The 22,739-nt window shown below is 43.9% G+C and overlaps 1 non-coding gene across 1 annotated transcript; it reads left to right on the top strand.

Annotated features, from left to right (window-relative positions):
• The first annotated feature begins 20,257 nt into the window (after positions 1–20,257).
• On the top strand, positions 20,258–20,395 carry LOC119930172. Its single transcript, XR_005451660.1, has one exon. It is a non-coding gene; the product is annotated as a small nucleolar RNA SNORA7 (small nucleolar RNA).
• The last annotated feature ends 2,344 nt before the right edge of the window (positions 20,396–22,739 follow it).

Here is a 22,739-nt window from a genome sequence, read left to right as displayed (position 1 = left end):
GATCGTATCAATTGAGGACCTACTGTGTGATGGGTAGTACACTGTGCGCTTGGGAGACGCAAACCCTTCAGGTTCTACCTTCAGGTTGTGTGTATCATGGAAAAGGGGTGCTGTAATCTGGGGTATTCGTGCATATATAAAAGTGCTCAGGATGAGTATAAATTAGTTCAGTATTGCTAGAGAATGGTGGGTTTAGAAAATGTAAGGTACTGGTAATTAATTGGGGAAGATTTGCTGGAGGAGATGGGGTTTTAGAAGAGCTTTGAATCCAACAGAGGTGTGGTCTTTTGGGTTTGGGGAGAGAGGCAGTTCCAAGGTTGAGTGATGGGCAAAGATGGGAGAGTCAGGAGTGAGAGAAGGTTGGCTTGGGTGGAATCAAGAGAACAAATAGAGCAATGTGGGGGAAGAAAACTGATAGGTCAAGAGAGTAGAGTTGGAAGAGAACCTCAAAACCAATTGTGATGAGCTTTTGTTTGATTCCAGAGTAGGTTTTGAGGAGAGAAGTGGGTCGAAACACTTCAAGGAGATGATCCGCAGCAGCAAGAGGTAAGTGGGGAGCAAGGCCAGAGGCTGAGACCATCGAGGAAGCTGTTCCAACAACCTAGCCATGAGAGAACCAGAGCTTGTATCAGGGTGGTAGCTATTTGGGTAGAGAGGAAGGGATGGATCCAGGGGATAATAAAAATAATTAATAATAATTGTGGTACTTGGGTAGTGCTTACTATGTGCCAGGGGATGCTGGGTAGGAAGAACAGGAAAGATGCTGGGTAGAAAGACAGCGAGGAGTCAAAGGGGACACGGAGGTTGTGGGCTTCTAGGAAAGGGATGTTGCAGGTGTTATCGACTGAGATGGGAAAGTCAGGAAGAAGAGTAGAATTAGAGGAAAAGCTGAGTAGTTTGGGTTTGGACATATTGAGTTCGAGGTGCTGCTGGCAGGTCATCCAAGTCAGGCCATCCAGGAGGCAAGAGAAGATGTGGGATTGCAGGTCAGGTGAGCGGTCAGAGCTAGAGAGAGAGATTTGGGAGCCATGTGCAGACAGAGAAGGGAGAGCGGAGCTGGCTCCATGTGGGCAGATGAGCTCCCTGAGTGAGCGGAGTGTGAGAAGAGTAGAAGGTCCAGAACAGCCATGCTGGATGCCCACCGTAAGAGGGGGAGAAAGCGTAGACTGTAAACTCGTTATGGGCAGGGAATGTGTTTGCTAATTCTGTTATACTCTTCCATGCACTAAGTACAGTGCTCTGCAAATAAAAAGCAGCATGGCGTAGTGGTTAGAGCATGGCCCTTAAAGGTCATGGGTTCTAATCCTGGCTTGGCCGCTTGTCTGCTGCTGTGTGACCTTGGACAAGTCACTTCACTTCTCTGTGCCTCAGCTACCTCATCTGTAAAATGGGGATTGAGATTGTGAGCCCCGTGTGGGACAGGGACTGTGTCCGAATGAATTTGCTTGAATCCATCCTAGTGCTAGTACAGTGCCTGACACATTGTAAGTGCTTAACAAATACAATTATTTGTATCATAATAATGATAATAAATACCATTGATTGATTATGTAAGAGCTAAGTCTGGAGGTGGTGAGGTCTGGTCTAGAAACAGGTTAAAGATGAAAGGGAATGAAGGAGCTGGGATTCCAGGCCACAGTGGAATGAATCAATTTATTAATAGTATTTAATAGTATTTATTGAGCACTTACTCTGTGCAGAGCACTGTACTAAGAACTGGGGAGAGTTCAGTATAGTAGACATGATCTCTACCTCAAGGAGCTTACACCCTAACAGGGGGCACAGACACTAAAATCAATTGCAAGTTGGGGGAAGCAATAATAAACTATAGAGACGAGTGCTATGGGGGAGTGGGATCAGGACCCAAATCTTCAGTGATGCAGAAATGCCCAATTCCTGGAGGAATTGTGGAAGAAGGGTGTGGGGTGGGAGGAGGAAGGTGGATGGGGAAGCTAAGGACAGAAATGAGGTGGTGGAGGGTGTTGAGAGGGAAGTGGGGCTTGGCATGGCAGTAGGAGAGAGTGATGGGTGGGGAGAGGGGCCCAGACAGAGGAAGAAGACCTGGAGAAGGGCAAGCCAGAAGTGATTTTGGGTTCAGGTAAATGCTGTGAAGGCACCTTTGAGAGCTCCACTCTGTTCTGGGGAAGAAAGGGCGAGCAGCTGGGGGCTTGAGGCTGTGTGGAGAAGCTCGGAGCACGAATGATCAGCCCACACCTAAGGCCAAGTCACTTAAAAGAAACTATCCCCTTCTTGGACTATCCTATCCTGCCTTGACTACTGCATCTGCCTCCTTGCTGACCTTCCTGCTCCTGTCTTTCCCCATTCCAGTCCCTACTTCACTCTGCTGCACAGATCATTTTTTTAAAAAAAACTTCAGTCGATGTCTCCCCACTCCTCAAGAACTTCCCACCCACCTCCACATCAAACAGAAACTCCTTACCATTGACTTTAAAGCACTCACTCAGCTTGCGCCCTCCTCCCTTACCTCTCTGATCTTCTACTTCAACCCAGCCCGCACACTTTGCTCCTCCAATGCCAGTTTACTCACTGTGCCTCGATCTTGTCTATCTGGCTGCCGACCCTTTTCCCTCCCACGCCAGACCGCCACTCTCCCTAACTTCAAGCCTTATTAATGTCACATGTCCTCCAAGAGGCCTACCCAGCTCCCTCTCAATCAATCAATCAATAGTATTTATTGAGCACTTACTGTGTGCAGAGCACTGTACTAAGTGCTTGGGAAGTACAAGTTGGCAACATATAGAGACAATCCCTACCCAACAGTGGGCTCACAGTCTAGAAGGGGGAGACAGAGAACAAAACCAAACATATTAATCAAAATAAAATAAATAGAATAGATATGTACAAGTAAAATAAATAAATAAATAAATAGAGTAATAAATACGTACAAACATATATACATATATACAGGTGCTGTGGGGAAGGGAAGAGGTAAGATGGGGGATGGAGAGGGGAGAGGAAGAAAGGGGCTCAGTCTGGGAAGGCTTCCTGGAGGAGGTGAGCTCTCAGTAGGGCTTTGAAGGGAGGAAGAGAGCTAGCTTGGCAGATGGGCAGAGGGAGGGCATTCCAGGCCTGGGGGATGACGTGGGCCGGGGGTCGACGGGACGTGGGCCGGGGGTCGACGGGACGTGGGCCGGGGGTCGACAGGGCTCTCCCACCTATATGTCTGTGCACTTAGATCTGTGACATTTGGATATTTGATTTTCTCTCCATCCTCATCTCTTGTTACATTTGTTATTTACATTAATGTCATTCCCTCTAGACTGTAAGCTCATGGGCAGGGAACATATTTACCAATTCTTTTATATTGTACTCTCCCAAGTGCTTACTGCGTGCAGAGCACCATGCTAAGTGTTCAGTAAATATCACTGATAATGATGAACTGGAGAAATTCAGATTGGTCTCTGTATAAGCACAGTGTCAGGGGGAGCGGGGAGGGCCAGCAGCTGGGACTGTAAGTCAGCATTGCCCTCTCTGACGTTGGGCATGCATGGCCCAGTGTGGTGGCCATGTTCGGAGGGTCAGAAGGTGCCCAGTTGCCACTTGGTGCAGTGATGGCTCAAGTCATGGGGCTCCGGGAAGGTAGGGGGCAAGGCACAGGTCAGCAGTCCCTAAATAATAATAATAATAATAATAAAAAATATGGTACTTGTTAAGTGCCTACTATGTATCCGGCACTGCACGAAGCTCTGGGGTGGTTACAAGCAAATTGGGTTGGACACAGTCCCTGTCCCATATGGGGCTCACAGTCTCAATCCCTATTTTACAGATGATTTAAGTGAGGCCCATAGAAGTGAAGTGACTTGCCTAAGGCCACACAGCAGACAAGTGGCAGAGCTGGGATTAGAACCCGTGACCTTCTGACTCCTGGGCCCGTACTCTGTCCTCTATGCCATGCTGCTTCTCACTGCACCACACGAGAAGCAGTGTGGCCTAGTAGGTGGAGCATGGGCCTGGGAGTTGGAAGGACCTGGGGTCTAATCCCAGCTCCGGCATTTGTCTGCTGTGTGGCCTTGGGCAAGTCACTTTACTTCTCTGTGCTTCAGTTACCTCATCTGTAAAATGTGGAATAAGACTGTGAGCCCCAAGTGGGACAGGGACTGTGTCTAACCCGATTTACTTTTACCTATCCCAGCACTTAGTACAGTGCCTGGCACATTGTAAGTGCTTAACAAATGCCACAGTCCTTCCTCTCCCCCTCCTCCCCCTCTCCGTCCCTCCCGCCTTACCTCCTTCCCATCCCCACGGTATATATTTATATATGTTTGTACATATTTATTACTCTATTTTAGTTGTACATATCTATTCTATTTATTTTATTTTGTTAATATGTTTGGTTTTGTTCTCTGTCTCCCCCTTCTAGACTGTGAGCCCACTGTTGGGTAGGGACCGTCTCTATATGTTGCCAACTTGTACTTTCCAAGCGCTTAGTACAGTGCTCTGCACACAGTAAGCGCTCAATAAATATGATTGATTGATTGATTGATTATTATTATTATTAAAGCCCCTGCAGTCAACAGGCCCTGATGATGCAGAGAGGGAGGCAGGTGTCAGAACAAAAAAAGGGTCATTAACACTGCTCAGCAATTAGAGTTGAAATATATCTTCCTCAGTTGTGAGTTTCAATTTTGACCTAGTATTATTTATGTAATTAAGGTATATTTATAATTCCCCAGCTCTCTATGTTGTTTTGGGTTTTTATTTTAGGGGGCTTGCCAGTGAAGCATTCACACACACACACACACACACACACACACACACACACACACACACACACACACACACACACCAACAAAGATGTCGGTGGTGCATGGTACATTTTGGGTACATTGGGTACATTTGGTACATTAACACATAGTAATCGGATGACTGTGCTAAGCTCTGTTCTGTCACATATGTACATATCTGTAATTGTTGAATGATTTTCCCCTGTAGACTGTGAGCCCACTGTTGGGTAGGGACTGTCTCTATATGTTGCCAATTTGTACTTCCCAAGCGCTTAGTACAGTGCTCTACACATAGATTGATAGATTGTGCTCTACACAATAAATACGATTGATGATGATGATGATTTTGGGGAATGGGCTTGTTAGCTCTTTGGGTTATCATTGCTTCAAACCTGACGTGAATGTTTTCTTTACTATGGAAATTTGTTTTTAAGATAATCCGGCAGCCCGTCAACTACGTGAGCCTCAATATTTTTTAATTATTGTATCTACCCCAGCGCTTATTATTTGGCAAACAGTAAGCCCTCAACAAATACCACAATTGTCTTATTATCATTGTTATTATTAGGACATCCAGCCTGCGCCGCAGTATTGCATGGTGATTTTGCCGAGGCAGCTCCAGTTCTGTCCAGGAACCCCAGCTGTAAGATTTTTCGTAATATCCAGCCAAGTAGTGATTCGGGAGCAACATGTCACTAACATTTTTAGCACTGCACTTAGTAATTACCTAGGCGGGTTCTGACTTTCCTAAGACCTTTAAGTGTTTCGGAAGCTGCCACCATACTTATTTATTTATTTTACTTGGACATATCTATTCTATTTATTTTATTTTGTTAGTATGTTTGGTTTTGTTCTCTGTCTCCCCCTTTTAGACTGTAAGCCCACTGTTGGGTAGGGACTGTCTCTATATGTTGCCAACTTGTACTTCCCAAGCGCTTAGTACAGTGCTCTGCACACAATAAGCGCTCAATAAATACGATTGATTGATTGGGATGAAGCTTGTGGCCTTTGCTCAGTGGACCACGAGGGGGCAGAGTTGCTCCACTCAAACCAAGGCTCCTGGGGTAGGTGTGCATGGCATTTTTAATAATAATAATAATAATAGTATTTGTTAAGCGCTTTCTATAAAGAGCACCTTCTTCCTGCGCTTTAATTTTCCACAGCGAACTCGAGTCCAAATCTTTTTTATGGTATTTGTTAAGCACTTCCTAGGTTTCAAGCACTGTTATAAGCACTGGGGTAGACACAAGTTAATGAGGTTGCATCCAGTCCCTGCAACACATTTCAGACTTGACAGTGTGTGACCTTGAGTAAGTCACTTCACTTCTCTGGGCCTCAGTTACCTCACCTGTAAAATGGGGATTGAGATTGTGAGCCCCACATGGGATGAGTCCAACCCCATTTACTTGTGAGTCCAACCTCAGTGCTTAGTACAGTGCCTGTCACATAGTTAAATGTTTAACAAATACCATTATTATTATTATTACTATTGTTATTATTAGAAGTAGTAGTAGCGCTAGTAGCAGTAGCATTTATTGAGCACTTATTGGGTGCAATGCCCTGCGATGTTTTGGGAGCATATGAAACAGAGAAGTGATTGCTCTGCTCACAAAGGGCTTATACTTCAATAGGGGAAACAGACCAAAAAAAATTACAAATACAGGAATCAAAATAAATAACTGAATGTACAGTTGAACACACAAAAATGCCAGTGATGACTTTGAATAAGTACATGAGTGCTGGGTATGGTTGGCGGGTTTGTGTGAATATGAGGACTGGGAAATAATCCGGGAAGGCTCACTGGAGGAGGTGCCAAGGCAAGGGCTCTGAACCCTGTAGCTAACTCAGGGAGTCAGCAATCCCAGTTACTTTATATGGAGGGATTACTGCACTCTGAAAAAAGACAATACAGTTAAGGCTTTTAAATCACAACACTCTTACTGTCTTTCAGGAACTAGGCTTTCTTTTCTGAAGAAAAGGAGTTACCTAATTATCCAAGAGATGGACCTGCTCTCTGTAAAGGAGGCTGCAGAAACTCTTCTGACCTAAGGGATTTCTTCACCTGGTCTTACTACCTCATACCTACCTTGTATATTCCCAAGCATTTAGCACACAGCAAACACTTCATAAACAGTGTTTATAACACTTCATAAAGTGTTCATACAGCATATGGCTGTATGAAGTGTTCATAGACTTCATACAGCAAACACTTCATAAACAGGGAAGCGGCGTGGCCCAGTGGAAAGAGCGCGGGCTTTGGAGTCAGAGGTCATGGGTTCAAATCCCAGCTCCGCCAACTGCCAGCTGTGAGGCTTTGGGCAAGTCACTTAACTTCTCTGGGCCTCAGTTCCCTCATCTGGAAAATGGGGATTAAAACTGTGAGCCCCCTGTGGGACAACCTGATCACCTTGTAACCTCCCCAGCGCTTAGAACAGTGCTTTGCACATAGTAAGCGCTTAGTAAATGCCATCATTATTATTATTATTATAAACACCAGAATTCTGGGGAGAGGAGAGGGGGTGGGAGGGACACTTCCTTGAGTTATGAGGATTATCTCAATTCACCATTTTGCCAATGCAGAACAGGGAAGGTATCCAAAAGAAGGATACATGTGAATATTCATGAGGAGTAGTTTTCCATACTTATTCAGAGTGTGTGTGTGTGTGTGTGTGTGTGTGTGTGTGTGGTTGTGTTTTTCACTTCCCAAAGGCAAACCCAGAAGTAGAAATAAGGCACTGAGCTTTGGCCAGAGGCCCGTTTCCTGAGCAGAGTTTGTTAAGGGTGGAGTGGGTACATAGGAATATATTCAGAGTTATAAAAAATGAACTTCAGGATAAATAGAGGACTGGGATTAGTTGTTTTGTGTGTCCATGTGTGTGTGTTAATCCTCTTCTTGCTACTGAAAGGTAGGGCAATTATATTTTGTATTCAGTTTAGCGACTTGGTTCCTTCAATCCTGCTTTCCATCTAGTTAATATCTGGAGTTTGTGTGAACCTGCTGACTTTGTTTATTGAGCTCTGCCTGACGCGGGCTCTCAGAAATCTCGCTAAACCTGCCTCACATGGACAGATGAAAGCAAAACGAAGCAACCACTTTACCTCTTCCTTTACTAACCTTGATTTTTATCATGTTTTTTTCCTGCAAACTCACTTGGTGAAACTGGATTTTCCTCTATCAGTCCCCATGTTATTTCTTCATTTAAATAGAGAGGGAATCTTCCGCACAATTATGCAGCTTTTTAATTTAAAAATTTTTTTAATTTACCACTGATCTATTCATTTTTCTAGTGATGGCAAAACAAGAGCAAGACAGAAAACATTACTTCCTCATTTCTTTGATCTTAGACATATATATATATATATATATATATATATATATATATATATATATATATATATATATACCCACAATAGTCTCACCATTGTATATTCAATAGCATCAAAATCTGTTAAGCTATGTGAAATACCAGGAAAATATGTATTCTCACTAACTAGCTTGTCTAAGTGCATCTCCTGGTTTACTGCAGTATTTGGTAAACAATATTTCAGTGTAAAACTTTGGGCCTCAGCACAGCTCTCTGCTAGGAAAACTCTGGAAAGCTTAAGACCACTCTGGATTTTCTCCTTTCATTCATTCATTCAATCGTATTTATTGAGCACTTACCGTGTGCAGAGCACTGTACTAAGCGCTTGGGAAGTACAAGTTGGCAACATATAGAGACGGTCTCTACCCAACAGCGGGCTCACAGTCTACAAGGGGGAGACAGACAGACAAAACAAAACATATTAACAAAATAAAATAAATAGAATAAATATGTACAAATAAATAGAGTAATAAATACGTACAAACATATATACATATATACAGGTGATGTGGGGAAGGGAAGGAGGTAAGGCGAGGGGGTGGGGGGGGATAGGAAGGAGGGGGCTCAGTCTGGGAAGGCCAAGGCCCAGGGCCTCCTTTTGGGAGGGTTTGAGCCTTGGGTGAACTAGGTCTGTGATGTGAATGAACAGATGCTTGTACTGTCTGTTTGGGTGGCTTCAGAGTGGACAAACTATTTCTTCCATAATTCAGTCTTGTTATACTAAACATTGCCTGATTTTCATGTTGCCAGGCCCACCCACCATGCAGACCAAAACCTGATGTCCCTCACCCAACCAAAATGAGTAAACAGTTCTTGAGCTGTGTCTGCGGTGTAGTGGATAGTTGAAAACCACCTCTATGCCAAGGGAGCAAAATAGCTTTGTCTTCTGTGCTTTAAACATCAATCATTGACCAGGGGGTGAGAGAGGGAAATGGAAAGGTGCGGGGAGAAGAAATCTTCTGAAACATTTCTTAAGATCTGTGTCATCTGTTGCAGCAGCTCTAGGAGGGGGAGAAGATTAAACTCTTTAATGGTTAAAAGAGTTGAAGCCAACCGCAGTTTCTGTATGGACATATTTTACGTTTCTAAGAATCGTGCCCTCTTTCATTACTAGCTTACCTGAAATTTTTTCTAATTCTGACAAAAGCTCTGGGCAGATAGAGGAGGGATCTAGAGTAGGATTCTGAAAAAGAAAGCTTTGAAATATGTTAGGTCTCTTTTTCCAGAATACTTTTTATCCAGCAATACCCTCTCTCTAGAAAGGAGGCTCCAAGATAGCAGCCAGATTTTCTCCTCTTTCCGCTCCCCTGGCATCATTTATCCATTATCCAGGTGTGTGCCTAGAACCCCCATCCCATATCTGCTCCAGCAATGAGGTTCACAGGGGCTTTGCTCCTTTGGAATATTCTATCAATACAAAAAAATGTTCAGTCGTGATCCTTTTCAACCAATCAATCAGTCAAGCATATTTATTGAGCACCTGCTGTGTGCAGAGCACTGTACTAAGTGCTTGGGAGAGTACATTACAACAATATAACAGAATTGGTATAGACACTTTCCCTGCCCACAATGAACTTACAGTCTAGAGGGGGAGACAGACAATAATATAAATTAATAAATTATGAATGTGTACGTAAGTCCTGTGGTTCTGAGGGAGGGGTGAATAAAGGGAGCAAATTCAAGGGTGACACAGAAGGGAGTGGGATTTAATTCACATTAATGCGATTTACTTTAGAATTACCCACTCCCCTTCCCCCTTAGACTGTGAGCCCCATGTGAGATAGGGACTGTATCCATCCTGATTTACTTATGTCTACCCCAGTGCTTGATACAGCACTTGGCCTATAATAAGTGCTTAAGAAGTACCACAATTGTTATTATTATCCTCTTCTTGACCATCTCTCTATGGGACATCCCTGAAGGTTAAGACGGGAGCTAAAAAAACTACTTTGCTCTGAATATCCTATCCATGGGGCCACTGACAGTAGAGTGTGGCTCTCTGGGTCACTCAGTAAACACTTGTTTTTGATGAGGAGGAGAAGGAAGAGGCGGAGGAGATAAGAAGGGATTTTTGCATCTCAGAGTGGTCTGGCCAAGTGACTGTCATCCTTTATGATGGACTACATTGTTCTTGTTCCATTAAGTCCTGCTGTCTTAGACCAATGGATGGTTGTATAACATGGCACAAAAGAGCTAGGTATAGCACAGGATAATATTATAGAACTAGAAGGGATCTTGAGAAATCAGCATGGCCGCAGTGAAATCAATCAATCAATCAATCAATCAATCGTATTTATTGAGCGCTTACTATGTGCAGAGCACTGTACTAAGCGCTTGGGAAGTACAAATTGGCAACACATAGAGACAGTCCCTACCCAACAGTGGGCTCACAGTCTAAAAGGGGGAGACAGAGAACAGAACCAAACATACCAACAAAATAAAATAAATAGGACAGAAATGTACAAGTAAAATAAATAAATAAATAAATAGAGTAATAAATATGTACAACCATATATACATATATACAGGTGCTGTGGGGAAGGGAAGGAGGTAAGATGGGGGGATGGAGAGGGGGACGAGGGGGAGAGGAAGGAAGGGGCTCAGTCTGGGAAGGCCTCCTGGAGGAGGTGAGCTCTCAGCAGGGCCTTGAAGGGAGGAAGAGAGCTAGCTTGGCGGAGGGGCAGAGGGAGGGCATTCCAGGCCCGGGGGATGACGTGGGCCGGGGGTCGACGGCGGGACAGGCGAGAACAAGGTACAGTGAGGAGATTAGCGGTGGAGGAGCGGAGGTTGCGGGCTGGGCAGTAGAAGGAGAGAAGGGAGGTGAGGTAGGAGGGGGCGAGGTGATGGACAGCCTTGAAGCCCAGGGTGAGGAGTTTCTGCCTGATGCGCAGATTGATTGGTAGCCACTGGAGATTTTTGAGGAGGGGAGTAATATGCCCAGAGCGTTTCTGGACAAAGATAATCCGGGCAGCAGCATGAAGTATGGATTGAAGTGGAGAGAGACACGAGGATGGGAGATCAGAGAGAAGGCTGGTGCAGTAGTCCAGACGGGATAGGATGAGAGCTTGAATGAGCAGGGTAGCAGTTTGGATGGAGAGGAAAGGGCGGATCTTGGCAATGTTGCGGAGCTGAGACCGGCAGGTTTTGGTGACAGCTTGGATGTGAGGGGTGAATGAGAGAGCGGAGTCGAGGATGACACCAAGGTTGCGGGCTTGTGAGGCGGGAAGGATGGTAGTGCCGTCAACAGAGATGGGAAAGTCAGGGAGAGGACAAGGTTTGGGAGGGAAGACAAGGAGCTCAGTCTTCGACATGTTGAGCTTTAGGTGGCGGGCGGACATCCAGATGGAGATGTCCTGAAGGCAGGAGGAGATGCGAGCCTGGAGGGAGGGGGAGAGAGCAGGGGCAGAGATGTAGATCTGGGTGTCATCAGCGTAGAGATGATAGTTGAAGCCGTGGGAGCGAATGAGGTCACCAAGGGAGTGAGTGTAGATTGAGAACAGAAGGGGACCAAGCACTGAACCTTGGGGAACCCCCACAGTAAGAGGATGGGAGGGGGAGGAGGAGCCTGCAAAAGAGACTGAGAAAGAACGACCGGAGAGATAAGAGGAGAACCAGGAGAGGACGGAGTCTGTGAAGCCAAGGTCAGATAGCGTGTTGAGGAGAAGGGGGTGGTCCACAGTGTCAAAGGCAGCTGAGAGGTCGAGGAGGATTAGGACAGAATATGAGCCATTGGATTTGGCAAGCAGGAGGTCATTGGTGACCTTTGAGAGGGCAGTTTCCATGGAATGAAGGGGACGGAAGCCAGACTGGAGGGGGTCGAGGAGAGAGTTGTTGTTGAGGAATTCTAGGCAGCGCGTGTAGACAACTCGTTCAAGGAGTTTGGAAAGGAATGGTAGGAGGGATATGGGACGATAACTAGAAGGTGAGGTGGGGTCAAGAGAGGGTTTTTTTAGGTTGGGAGAGACATGGGCATGTTTGAAGGCAGAGGGGAAGGCACCAGTGGAGAGTGAGCGGTTGAAGATGGAAAGAAGTGAAAGAACACTGGACTAAGAGTCAAGAGACCTGTGTTCTAATACCAGCTCTGTTACTTGCCTGTTTAGTGACCTTGGGCAAGTCATCTAGCTTTTCTGTGCCTTAGATTCCTCATTTATAAAATGAAGGTAAAATACCTATTTCTCTCTCAGACTTTGAGCCCTAGGTGGGACAGGGATGGTGTCCAATCTGATTATCTTTTGTTTATCCCAGTGCTTAGCACAGGGCTTGGCACATGGTGCACGCTGAAATACCATCATATACAAATCATTTAGTCAGCATTTTGATGGATAATCTCCAAAGTCTGACTCTCTTGGGATTTCACAAATGGTTGATCCTCTAACTTAACTCTCCCTAGAAAGGATAATCGTAAGTGCTCTTATGAGCAAGAGCTCGACCAGCTAATGAATTGTTTCATGTCATGTGTGGAGACCATTTTAGCCATTTTGAATTCTAGACTTCTGTTCGGGTATCCACGTTCCCTAGTCAGATCCAGATTTGCACCGGTTAACAGAATCAGGTCAGCTCACTTCCCATAAAGCTTCCCAAAATACCATGTTTGTTGTTGTGGTTTCTTTGCCTGAGAATGTCCTCAGTTCATTTTTTGCTGGCAGCAGCATGTTTCCTGGGCCTCAGGACTTGGGTGAGGGGGCAACAGGATCAGGAAGGGGCTCCTCTATTCTTGGATCCTGCTAGGCTGCCCTGCTGACTGTGGTCAGAGTACAGTGGCCAGAGAAGCAGTGAGAGAATGCTACAGGGTGGGGAAAGCGATTTGAAGCCTTTTTCGTCGATTAGTAATTGCTCCTCAAACCCTGAAAATAGTAAAATTGGGAAGAGACCCCCCCGGTGTGGAGCTTTGTTAGCTTAGTACTTCCTCCTGTTAGGAACGAGTCAAAGAAGGCTAGAAATTATGAAGGAAAAACTTTATCATATTATTAATATTTGATGCCCATTCATTGTTTCCTTGGTCCTAAGAACCAGGCCAGGGGGAGGGGATGGTTCAGGCTTTCAGCCCCTGTGGTCTTGGGGAGAAAGTGCTAGGAAATTCAGGGTGGTTCAAGATACAAAGGCCCTATTTTCATTTCTTGGGCATCAGGCGCAAAATGAAACATAAGCTTAGTCAAAATGAGTACTAGGCACAAGTCAGCCAAACTGCCAGATTTGTTCATCCTGGTTTATGCTAGTTTGAACTTGCGTTCACTGCTTCAGGGCAGTATGTACTAAAAAAATGGAATTCGGCCTTTACACTGTGAATGAGCCTTAGCTATATCAGTGGGAGGAGCACTCGTATTTTAAAAAATGGATCCAAAAGTCCTCCTGTAAAAACTTAAAGAAAGAGTTGGTTCTGGTCCTCCAGGAGTTTACATTTCAATGTGTTAAAATTAGCATCATCTGGCCTACTGTCTGTTTTTGAAAGATGATTTTCCTAATGGCTGCAGAGTCATTGCAAGAATAAAGGGAAGCAGAATGTTTTTTCCAGGCCTGGTAAGTAGGGACACTGTATATCAGCAGCCTTTGATAATAACAATAATAATAATAATAACAATATTGGTATTTGTTACTTTGTACCAGGCACTGTACTAAGAGCTGGGGTGGATACAAGCAAATGTTGCCTTGTGGGGCAAGGAGTCTCATGCTTCTGTTACACTATTCCAAGCACTTAGTGCAGTGCATTGCACCCAGTTTATGCTCAATAAATACTGTGACTGCTCCTTTCCTCCTTTTCCTCCTCCTCTTCTTCCTCCTCCTCCCGCTACTACTACCAAACAGATGTGGCTACATGTCTCGAAAATAGAAAACTGGGTGGAGAAATGGCTCACTTCTCTCTTACCCATTTCTTTGTTTTGCTCTTCCAGTTATAGAACTGTCTTACAGTCCTTATTAGTTCTTCCTCCCTATTAGCCCGATGACGAAAAGCAGCATTATAACCCCCATTTTCCAGATGAAGAACAGAAGTGTGGAAGTGACTCAGTTGTGAGTCGCCCTGCTCAGGAACCTGGTGAGCAGAGGGCTGCAATGAAGTTCAGTGAGATTTTTGAATATGGATTTTAGGGACCTACGAAGACTCAATGTTGTTGTTCTGTTACTTGTGATATTTGGATGCTTTGAGTAATTGTCCAAGGGGGAGTTGGCCTCCACCCTCTCACTTGGGAGAATGGTCCAACAGATAGCAATGTGAGAAACTATTTCCTGAGATTCAGCCTGCATTTTCCTTTTCTTCATTTCAACTTTGAATTTTTGGATGTGCTTTCTGGTACCATCTTCCTTAAAAAAAAAACCAAAAAAAAACTTCCCTGCCTTTTCATTGTTTACGTCCTTCAATTTTGGAAAGTTACCATGGAGTGTTGCCTGCCTTTATTTAGCTGGGCTATTTTTACTCTATCTCTTAATATTTCATCCTAAATAAATTCCCTGGGCCATGATATTTTTTCCCCTTGATTGAGTCTGGAATTTAAATAATATATAATCATATGGGCGTCAACTAAAGATTAATTGATGGTTGAGAGTTCCTTATGGGTAGGGAAAGTTTCTGCCAACTGTGTTGCAATGTACTGTCCCAAGTGCTTAGTACAGTGCCCTGCACACGGTAAGCATGCACATGCCATAGATTGACTGAGATTTATAAGATCTGGTTATGTGCTCAGCAGAACTACCTGCTGAAGCGAGGCTAAGAGATAAAGAAGTCCCAGTTCTTTTTTGGGGTTGAAATTTATATCTATAAAATAGTACTGTTATTAGTCAGTATTGTGACTGTATAATAATATCGTTATTAGAAAAGCAGCATGGTCTAGTGGAAAGAGCATGGATCTGGGAATCAGGGGATCTGGGTTCTAATCCTAGCTCCACTACTTACCTGCTGTGTGACCTTGGACAAGTCAATTAATGTCTCTGGGGCTCAGTTTCCTCACCAAAAAACAGAGATTAATTACCTGTTCTCCCTTCCCCTTAGACAGCCCTACGTAGGAAAAAAACTATTTCAACCTGACTTACCTTAGGGAAGCAGCGTGATGTAGTGGAGAGAATATAGGCCGGGAAGTCAGAAGGTCCTGGGTTCTAATTCTGGCTCCGCCACTTGTCTGCTTTGTAACCTTAGGCAAGTTACTTAACTTCTGTGCCCCAGTTACCTCATCTGTAAAATGGGGAATAAGACTGTGAGCCCCATGCAGGACAGGGACTGTGTCCAACTTGATTTGCTTGTGTCCACACCAGCGCTTAGTAATAATAATAATAATGATAGCATTTATTAAGCACTTACTATGTGCAAAGCACTGTTCTAAGCGCTGGGGGGTTACAAGGTGATCAGGTTGTGTCATGGGGGGCTCACAGTCTTCATCCCCATTTTACAGATGAGGGAACTGAGGCCCAGAGAAGTGAAGTGACTTGCCCAAAATCACACAGCTGACAGTTGGCAGAGCCGGGATTTGAACCCACGACCTCTGACTCTAAAGCCCAGGCTCTTTCCACTGAGTACAGTGCCTGGCACGCAGCAAACACTTAACGAATTTCATAATTATGATTATTATTATCATGTACCTTCTCCAGAGCTTAATACAATAATTGGCACTTAGTAAGCACTTAAACGCTATTATTATTATTATTGTTTTTAAGAGTTTTTTTTCAGCTTGATGAAAACCCTCCTAGTAAGTTACTGATGTCATCAAATCCTAGGCTTGGAAGGTTTATTGAGAAAGCATCTAGTCCATCCCCTCTGGGTCTACTTGAAGACCATTTCCTCTTTTTCAATCCTCAGTCGAGACTGAGAACAGCTGGTGTGTGAAAGAATCTTCTTCCAGGCACTTGAGGACTATTATTAAATCACCCCTTCCCCTTCTCTACTGCAGCTAAATTGTCTCATTTCTTCAACCTTTCTGCAGGGATCTGATTTTCTAGGTTTTCAGGCATGGCTGTGGCTATCCCCTGCCCCCCCCTCCAAGTTTTCCACATCCCTCCAAAAGTGGGCACAGGGTGTTAGTGATGGCCTTTCTGGTGCTGGGTAAAATGGGAATCATCCCGTGGTTCCTATGTAATGTGCTCTAATGTTGCCCGTCAGTGCTCCATAGACCACTCCTTTGACTACATCTTGTTATTCGCCAGGACTTCTTGATATTTATTTCTGCTGTATGTCCACAGTAAATAATACTACTACTACTATTAATAATAAAAATAATTGTGGTATTCGATAAGCTCTTACTATAAGCCAAGCACTGTTCTTCCCCACTGTGCATTAGTGCAGTTTTCCCTCCTCAGATTTGTTCCCCCGGACTCGGCCTTTTGGAACTTTGTTCTGTTTGTTTCTGCTCATTTCTAAGGTACTGGTCACTCTCCTTTCTCTAGGCAAGTGACCAATGCACCCTTAATGAGAGTGCTGCTCCAGGATACATCAAAGCGTTACCAGATTTTAAATGGGGCAATGCTTAATCCCACCTCTCCCCCATGGCCTTGAAACTGCAAGAGCCCATATTTGACTCAAGAATGTGGGTTTCTTGGGAGGGTGGAGTTGCCGGTTTCTGGCCTATGAACCATATTGTGAAACAACGGAGAGAGTTGGAGTTTATTTTAAAATTCTCAACTATGCATACAGATGCTGCGGTACTTCAAAACCTTTTATTAAAATGGCAAATGATTTGTATGTTTTTAACGACTTGTCAAGTGTACACATTTTAAATGGAATCATTTTTGTCCGGAATTTCTCTGATTATTCAGGCCAGGTCTGTGAGGCTCAAAGTGAAGGGGGAAGAGTTGGCAATAATCCAGAGAATTTGGACTATGCAGAGAGCCAATTTGGGTAATTCCTATCAAAGTGAATTCACCAACTCATCTACAGTTTTAAAACCTGAATTATGCTTTCTCGATCAGCTTTCTGCTCAGCCCAGAGGCAGCAGGTCACTACCAACATGAAACTTTGCTCTGGGCCTCAGAAACCTCACCAGAAGGAGCTGGTGCAGATAGATGTTCAGTCACAGAAAAGAGTAAGTGCTTTTGGGAGCCCGTGGAACCTGGTCTGTTAAGGCTGATTAAATACAACTGCAGGACCCAGAAGAAAGGACCTTGGGAACACCCCAGCCTCTAGCCAAATTGCTACCTTCACCTCAAAATGGGAGAAGTCAGGGTGGTCTTTTCCAGCCAGCCTCAGTACAGGGGTTCATTCTCCCTCTCCTACCCCACTTTCTCAGCCTCATGTACCTCTCCCAACTAGCTTCTTCTCCCCACCAAAGGCTCTCATCACTACATTATAGACGTGGGCATTTTTTTAAATCACAGAAAAATATCTCTGCAAGAAACATAATTTCATTAGCACTCATGTAGACACTCTAAAATTGATGCTGCTAATCGACAAGATCACTCCAGTCTTAACCTTTGTTTAACTTACATTTTCTTATACACATTAAAATCCTTTTGAATAATCTGTGATGTGTGAAATAAGATTAGTCACAGGATTTCCTGAGAGGGGAACTCACAAACATGCTTTCCTCACTTCCTCTTTGTGAAAGTTCAATTCAGCCTCCCTGATCTTGTTATTTTTCATTTGTCCTCTGTCCTGTTGTGGGGTAAGAGGGTTCAAGCTGTTACCTGAAGGGATCTCCCCCTTGTACTGAAGCAGAGCTCAGCCTGAGGTACTGTTCCACTCTGGATTTCTCAACAAAGACAAACATAAGGATATCTGGTCCTGGGCTTAAAATTAAATCCAATAAAAGCAGTTTTTCCTTACTAGGATTGACTAAGTTTCCTTTGTCCTCCAGGCTGCTTCTGAGGCTCCTCACTGTGGGGCAGGGTCTTCATGTCCCCTCCTGCTACCTTTTAAAACTGAGCCCCAGGTTCTAAACTCCCCCGTCTCTCCACCTATTTTTTAATTTATTTTGTATTTTTTTTTAAGGGTATTTAAGTGCTTTCTATGTATCAAGCACTGTTCTAAGTGCTGGGATAGATACAAGTTTATCACATTGAGTTTATTGCAAATTTATCATATAGAGAACAGCATGACTTAGTGGAAAGAGCATGGGCTTGGAGTCAGAGGTCATGGGTTCTAATTCCAGCTCTGCCACTTGTCAGCTGTGTGACTTTGGGCAAGTCACTTAACTTCTCTGTGCATCAGTTCCCTCATTGGCAAAATGGGGATGGAGACTGTGAGCCCCATGTGGGACAACCTGATTACCTTATATCTACCCCAGTGCTTAGAACTGTGCTTGGCACATAGTAAGCACTTAACAAATGCCATCATTATTATTATTGGGTATAGTCCCTGTTCCAGCTGGGGCTCACAGTCCAAGTAGGAGAGAGATCAGGTAATGAATCCCCATTTTACAGTTGAGGAAACTGAGGCTAAGAGAAGGTAAGTGACTAGCCCAAGGTCTCACAGCATAGAAGTGCCAGAGATGAGATTAGAACCCAGATCCTCTTACTCTCAGGCCAGAGTTCCTTCATTTATCTTGCTAATTCACATTATTGACCAGAAAAAGAAACAAGTTAGAGTGTGTCTAAAGGACAAGAAAGATTACATTTTGCCTAGGGTTGTCTAAAAAAGCCTCAATATCTTTGACATCCCTTAGGAATTAGAAAAATGTCCAGAGGCAAACCTCCACTCTTATTTGCCTATTCACCTTCTGGCCAGATGAAAAGCAAAGGCCTTCTCCCCTTTTCGGCAAAAATGTTGAATTCATTCGATTCCAGTAGCCATACCCACATGCTGGAAAAAGCCCTTGCTCTGGTTTCCCACTGAAGGAGACAGTTACCTTCAATCTTGTCGGGCTTTTCTTTAAAGAGAAGCCTCTAGACTGTAAGCTTCGTTTTGGGCAGGGAATGTGTCTACCAACTCTTTTATAGTGTACTCTCACAAGCACTTAGTACAGTGTTCAGCACAGTAAGAGCTCAATAAATACATTTGATTTAAGAAGTTACTCTCATCTTCCTAATGAAGAGCTAGCATTTCCCCCAAATAACACAAATACCTCTTCCTCTTCCTTAAAAAATCCTCGGGTTTAAGCCTGATTGAGAGTGAAACCTGCATAATGATAAATGTTCTACTCCCATTGACGTTGGTTAAGTCTACCACATCAGTACCCAAGGACCAGTTTTCACATAAGCCTCAAACTTGGTGAAACAAAATGTGATCAATCAATTGATGGTGTTTATTGAGTGCTTACTATGTGCAAAACACTATACTAAGCTCTTGGGAGAGTACAGTAAAGTCAGTAGACATGATCCCTGCTATCAAGGAGCTGGCAATCCAGTGGACCTTCTCTTTAGACCAGCGCCACATCATACAGAAACTCCTTTCCACCAGCTTTAAAGCACTCAATCAGCTCTCCCCGTCGTACCTTATCTTACTGATTTCCAACTACAACCCTGCCTTAACACTTTGCTCCTCTAACGCCAACTTTACTCACTGTTCCTTGATCTCGTCTATCTCGCCGCTGAAGCCTTTCTCACATCCTCATTCTGGCCTGGAACTCCCTTCCCCTTCCCATCACTCTCCCCTCCTTCAAAGCCTTATTAAAATCACATCTCCTCCAAGAGGCCTTCCCCGACTCCACCCTCATTTCTCCTCTTCCCTCTCCCTTTTGTGTCACCAATACACTTGGATCTGCATTCTTTCAGCGCTTGATATTCACCCCACCCTGAGTCCCACAGCACTTACATTCATCTCTGTAATTTATTTTAATGTCTACCTCCCCCTCTGGATGGTAAATTCCTTGGGGGCAGGGAACATTTCTACCAACTCTGTTATATTGTACTCTCCCAAATGCTTAGTACAATGCTCTGCACACAGTAAGCACTCAATACATACTGTTGATTGACTGAAAGCAGAAAACGGCTGACAAGGGTTTCACTCCAGCTGAATCTAAGTCTTATAGTAGGCACATAGACTATTCATTCGTGCCACTGCTCCCGGTCCCTTAGGGGGCATCCTGGATTTCCTCTCTGAGAAAAACAGTGATAACCCAGTAATTAATGATATATTTACATTTGTCTCCCTGCAGGTTAATCCTATTCTCACTCCAGGTGACCCAACAGGTTCACTGCAGGAAAGATTTCTTCACAGGCAGAGACTCACAGTCATTTATCCAGTTTTTTCTCCTTTTTAATGGTATTTGTTAAGCACTTACTAGTTGCCAGGCCCTCTCAGGATGGCACCTGGACAGTTTCCAGCACTCTGCCAGTCTTGGCTATGGGAGGGAGAGTTAAGCAGAGGCATACCCATTCCATTCCTAGCTTGGGCAGTGGCTAGCGAGTGGAAGGCAATTTGCTACAAAACAAAACTCACCTGGGCTGGGCAGCAACGGCAAGGGAGAGAGTCAAGAGTGGAGACTTTGCGGAAGAAGGCAGTGATAAACCACTTTCTTATTAGGCCAAGAAAACCCTATGGATACACTACCAGCACAACTGCAGATGGAGGTGGGGTGGTCTGGGAGACGTGTCCATGGAGTCACTATGGGTCGGAGATGACTTGACAACATAAAACAAGACAAGTGATCAGGCACAAGTTGCCAGTAACTGTTCTGAGAGCTGGGGTAGACAAGCTAATCAGGTTGGGCACAATCCCTGTCAATGGCCCAATGTAACCATTACTTTATATACACAATGAAGGGGCACATTTTAATTTAATTTAATGAAGGGGCACATTAAATTATGCTTAAATTATGCTCTTTTTAAAAAATATGGTATTTGTTAAATGCTTACTATGTGCCAGACACTGTACTAAGCCCTGGGATAGATCGCTTAGTTGAGTGCAAGCGCTTGGTACAGTGCTTTGCACACAGTAAGCTCTCAATAAATACAACTGAATGAATGAATCCAAGCTAATCAAGTTGAACACAGTTCTTGTCTCACATGGAGCTCACAGTCTTAGTCCCCATTTTACAGATGAATTAACTGAGGCACAGAGAAGTTAAATCACTTGCCCAAGGTCACACAACAGATAAGTGATGGTGCCAGCATTAGAATCCAGGTCCTTCTGATTCCCAGGCCTCTGTTCTATCCACTAGACCACGCTGCTTTCCATGGCCTTCTCATCTCTATTTCCCTCCTGGTAATTCCTCCTGATAATCAGAGTTATGAAAACGAGAAATTGTTTGGTTGCAAAGGCCTCACTCACTCACAAATGAGAAGCACTCATCTTTTCTACTCCAATCTGCCCCTCTTTAGGAATCATCCACTATGGTAACGTGCCTTGAACCCGGCTCTGTGGCTCCCAGGCCAGGTTTAGTAAATTTCATGGGCCTTCCTAGAATGTTATCCTGAGCTCCCAAATGGGGGCAGAGGAACCCTTCAGTCCCCTGGGCCACTTATCTAGTGTTGTTTTGTGGTTTCTTGTTTCTTCTCCAAAGAATGCTTAGTCTCGTGGGCTATTTCAAGGTAGTCCCATGCTGACTCCACAGTTGGGATCACATGTCTTGCTAGCTGAAACAATATTCTGACTCACAAGACCAGCAACCTCCAATTTATAGCATGCCATTCCTCCAAGGATCTCAGAATTCCCACTACATTCCTGGGAGGGAAAGAGAGGGTACGCATATTTCTCTTTTCACATTATGTTTGGAGACAAAGAAGAGATATGTGTCCAAGGTCACTCAGCCAGCTTGGGGTAGAGAGAGGTGATGATTACTAGGTCAGCTATTTCTCAATGAGGAAACAATTCCTACAGTTGGGCTCCTTAGGGAACTCTTTCAGGGCCCCAAGTTTCCACTTCATGCTTTTATAGGAGTAATTTACTTGACTTCACTTCTAAGGCCCTGAGAGCTTTAATGCCCCCTCAAAAATATCCAATTTGCCAGGTGCACAGAGGCACCTAGTTTATTTACTTGTCAGATGAACAGGTATATTCATATCTAGTGTGTGACAGCCTGAACATAACACAAAGCAGAAAAAAATGTGGACTTTGCCCACAAGTAACATATACTCTTAAAGCAATAAAACACAATCTTGGCAGAAAAATAGATAAATTGAACATTGGAAAAAAATATCAAGATTTGATTCCAGTTTCAGTACATTCAATTCAGCTCTTTTTCTCTGTGATATAAGTGTACTAATGAGATGGCACTGAGGTAGAACTGTTTTTTCCTTTCTGACTATGAAGTTTGCTCCCTCTAGGAACATAATTTAGCCATCAAATTTGTAGTTTGATTCCCTTCCCCTCTTTTTTATTTCCCTTAATCTGTGTTGGGAGTACCCAGGAACTGCAGGTTATTTTAAGGACTCTCTACAATTTCTTCATCTCTCAGCCTCCAAACTACTTCCTTAAAAAGACCGATCCTCCCAACTTTTCCCTCAGTGCTTAGGCACTCACAGTCACCTGTAGCATTTTTGTACACATAAATGTGTATGTACTCTACTATTCTTAGCATTTATTTATTCACTGATCCAAATTTCCATTCCATTTTTCCTCCTATCTGTAAATAATTTTATTTCTAACATTCATTAGATCATAAACTCCCTAAGGGCAGAGATTATGCCTCGTGTTACCTCTGTTGTACTTTCCCAAGAGCAAAGTTCAGTGCTCTGCGTACAGCTCCGCTCTGCACTCAAGACTGATGGATTAAAATCATAGTACTTTTTATACTTGTCCTACAGTATTATAAGGTAAGGATATCCTTCCAGT

The sequence above is a fragment of the Tachyglossus aculeatus genome, chromosome 6, assembly GCF_015852505.1.
Source record: "Tachyglossus aculeatus isolate mTacAcu1 chromosome 6, mTacAcu1.pri, whole genome shotgun sequence".
Classification (NCBI taxonomy): Eukaryota; Metazoa; Chordata; class Mammalia; order Monotremata; family Tachyglossidae; genus Tachyglossus; species Tachyglossus aculeatus.
Note: the sequence above shows the minus strand (reverse complement) of the source record. Positions and strands in the feature narration are given on the sequence as shown.